This window comes from Hemitrygon akajei, chromosome 28 (assembly GCF_048418815.1).
Source record: "Hemitrygon akajei chromosome 28, sHemAka1.3, whole genome shotgun sequence".
Classification (NCBI taxonomy): domain Eukaryota; kingdom Metazoa; phylum Chordata; class Chondrichthyes; order Myliobatiformes; family Dasyatidae; genus Hemitrygon; species Hemitrygon akajei.
This window is the reverse complement of record NC_133151.1, coordinates 26,789,591-26,793,466: the sequence shown is the minus strand read 5'-3', so window position 1 is coordinate 26,793,466 and position 3,876 is coordinate 26,789,591. Positions and strand designations below refer to the sequence as shown.

General features: G+C 38.9%; 1 non-coding gene across 1 annotated transcript; it reads right to left on the bottom strand.

Annotated features, from left to right (window-relative positions):
• Window positions 1-397: 397 nt before the first annotated feature.
• trnas-aga (transfer RNA serine (anticodon AGA)) lies at window positions 398-479 on the bottom strand. Its single transcript has one exon. It is a non-coding gene; the product is annotated as a tRNA-Ser (tRNA).
• Between the last annotated feature and the right edge of the window lie 3,397 nt (window positions 480-3,876).

Below are 3,876 nucleotides of genomic sequence, written 5' to 3'. Positions count from 1 at the left end.
ATTGATGCCCTGTGAGAGTTTGTGTTGGTTTGATTGTCCACGTGCAATATATTGAGTTTGTGCCAAAATAAATGTAAAGAAAGACAGGTCGTGTTTGTGTTCAGTTTTCTATAGGTTGATATTGTTTTTAATGAAGATAATAGGATCAGCACGGAGCGCACAAAACGGACAACAAAGGCCACTGGATCGTCAGCGTCCCTAGATAGGCTGTAATCACAAACATGTCGGATAACAGTCGAACGTGCTGACCGTTTGCGTCGCAGAGGAAATCTGAATAAAATTGGAACACATGGGTTCTTCCTGGTTTTGGAGGCAGCGACCAGAGATCGGTGTTTCGACTAGCTTCTTTACAACAAGAATCCGTGGGAAGGATCAGGGAGTCAAACCAACAAAAACACGTAGTCGGCAGGATTCGAACCTGCGCGGGGAAACCCCAATGGATATCTAGTCCATCGCCTTAACCACTCGGCCACGACTACAACGTTCCTCGCAGCTGCATTCAAGTCCTGGAGTCAGGTAAACAGGGTTGATAAGGTCTGTGAGGGAAGAAACCGAGTTCATGTTCAGATCGATGAACTTTCACCCAGAAATTTGTGCGGTCAATTAGAAGGAGAGAATCTCATTCAGAGTGGAGCAGGATCAGAAGATGAAGAATCATTGTGAGTACATGAAGAAACTGCTCGGGTAAGAAGAGACTTATGGAAGTTATTTACAGGCCTTCGAAAAGTAGCCAGGATGTGGTATGGTATTTACAGCGGGAGATAGAAAATCATGCAAAATTGTCTTTGATTCCTCACCTGACTGCAGTCAAGTGAGGGCAGGTGTTGTGAACAAGTCAAGGGAGGTAATCCATCAATGGATTAAACACAGAAAAATAATTAAAACACACTGTTGTTCAGAAATGATTGGTGTTGGAATACTACGAATGAGTGACCTCCTAATGGTCGAAGGCTGTATTGAAGTTTGCATGTGTTACGAATTCGTTAAAAAAAAGCTGAACTGAGGTGAGATTGTGTAAAGGAAATGAGGAAGGTATGTTGATATTTGCTTGTTGTGGTTAATAATATTTTATCACACTGCTACTTCAATAACATCTGACAAGCAGGGAAATCAGTTGCAATTTTTTGCGCTTTTAATGTTTTGTGGAACTGTGTTTTGAAAGGGCAGGTGTTACCCAAGCCGTTTGTAAAACCACCAATTCAACTGGACACACACACTTATCAACGATATATATCAATGATAAGAGGTACTTACTTAGCTATTTAACTAATGACGTTTTGCAGAATCCATCCCGATTGCAATAACGTTTGGAAATAAAGTTTAAATGTTAAATTACAAACTTGGATATGTATTATTTCCCAAGTTGTTGTTGCTGTGTTGTTTTTTTCTAACGGTTAACCAAGGTATTTTCCTTAGTGTATGTTTTTAAAGGCAACGTTAATAACCTCAGTGTTTGCGAACCACATGCCATTCTAAATTTCTTTTTGGTGATTTTGTTTGATTTCAAACATTTATGTTGTGTTTCAATATTATTAATTACAATTAAATGCCTTGATATATGGTATGAAATTCGTTACATGTTTATAATGTTTCTTCATGCATTTGTTCGGAATATATATTTAAATCTTTATCTGTTTTTTTTAATATAGTCACGGATGTTGGTGTTCGTTTTGTGGGATATTCACTCAGACATATTAACAGTAATGTGATACTCAGGATTTTCTATGGATCAAAAGAGAGGAGACGTTGGTCATGGGCAATTTAAAATATGGCAGTCAATATTGAACTCGAATTGGTAAAGGGCAGTGGGAGCTGACAGATTAATTCTCTTTGTTCCTGTCATGTGCTAGGAGATGGCTTTCATTTTGTGGAACTGTTTTCCATTCTCCATCTTGTGGGATGACAATGCTTGGATCTCCGTGTTTGAAAGTAACACAACGTTGTTTCAGGTAATCTGTGGGACAAGAGATCATTTCCAAATGATAAGTTATTTGTGTGGTGTTTTGATTATAATATAACATTAAGGTTTGTGAACGTTGCTGTCTATCCCTTCGTGGAGTGTTTCAAACTGGTTACTAAAGAGAACAAAGAGCCATAAATTACCTATTGAAACTTGCTGGGAAGAGGGCAATAAATGGATTTTGGCCTGGAGCAGAGATAACAAAAAAGGTGTTGAAATTCAAAACAGATGACGTACTACAAATTACATTGGAATCGAATAATTGAGTTGGATAAGGTTGAATATAAAAGTTGACACTATGAGTACTCTAGCAGTGATGACTCTTTCCAGAGACTCACCATTGCAAGGAAGAAACCTCAAGTCAGTGAATGGGAGAAGGCAGTATAGATCACCTGGCCAGCTGAGATCCCCTATTTTAGTGTTATGGATCCGAAAAGTAGTCCGAGTCAGTATTGGTAAGGAGGGAACTGAAGAATTTATGTTCTAAGTTGTTGGCCTGGTGTCAACATAGTTAGGTTGTTGTTTCTGAAGACAAAGTGCGATTCTTTTTAGTTGTGGAGTGAATTTCCTTACCTAGTTCCATTGTCAAATGGTCAATAATGGTAGAACTATCGATGGGCTAGTACAAGAAGCTCTCCTAGATGCACTTCAACAGTTACACCTTTTATCCTTTCACATAAAGGTGATCTGGTTAGTTTTAGAAACGTTGAAATGTCTGATTGCTATAACCCTATCCCCATGACAGTTCTGTGTGATTTGCTAATAGGTCTGTTCCTCAATCTTTCACCAACTATTAGGAAATTGTAGAAGAACCCTAACAATGTGATTGCTGTTTTATTTATTCGGAAACTCAACTCATGTGAAGAATCTTCTGAGATAACATCCTTTTTTCCTCAGTGATGGTGTCCTTGATCAATAATGCAACATTCCTCCTCCCAAAATTTCACATCCCTCTCTATTGCACGTGAGTCTTCCACGGCTGGAGTAGGGGGTCTCCGGTTCTGCAAATTTTTCACTCACAGAGTCACTGAATTGCACAGGACAAAAGCTGGCACTTTGGCCTAAATCTACCACACTGTCCAAGATGTCTATCCGAGCGAGTCCATTTACCTGTGTTTGGTCTATATCCCACTAAAACTCACCTATCCATGTACCTGCCCAACTGCGTGTTGATCATTGTATTTGCACTCTCCTCTTCAGTTTCCTCACCAACCTCTATGTGGAAGAAATTTCCCCTTTCAGATTATCTCCTCCAGTTTGAGAATCTCCAAAACATTCTGTGCCATAACAGCTTAATGACATTTTCCTGATTATTGAATGACCAAAACTTCACACGATACACAACTGTCTCAACAATAATTTGTATAGTTACAACATTAAGTCTTATATCCTGTACTCCAAACTCTAACTGATGAAGGCGTGTGATAAATGCTTTGCTCACAAAACTGTCTACAATTTCAGAGTACTATGTACTTGTACTCTTTGGTCTCTCTGTTCTCTAACACTCTTGAGGACATCTCCTTTCCACAGATACTGTTGTATATTCCCCAGGATAAAGGCTTTTCTGTCACTATTGCTCACTCTGAACAGTACAGCACAGGAACAAGCCCTTCTTCCCACAATGCTTGTGCTGAATACAATGTCAAATGAAACAAAATCGCTTACGTTTGCATGTGATTTAGATCCTTCCAATTCCTGTCTAAATGTCAAAAAAGCATGTTAAATGTCACAAACACATTTGCTTCCACACACTCCCCATGATAACCCATACGAGGCCACCACCACTCTGTACATAAAACTAAACTATTACATGAACTGCACATCACCATTAAATTCTCACTCTGTCACAATAAAGCCGTGTTTTCTACTATTTGAAATTTCCACCCTGGAAAACAGATTTCGATTGTCTATTTTAT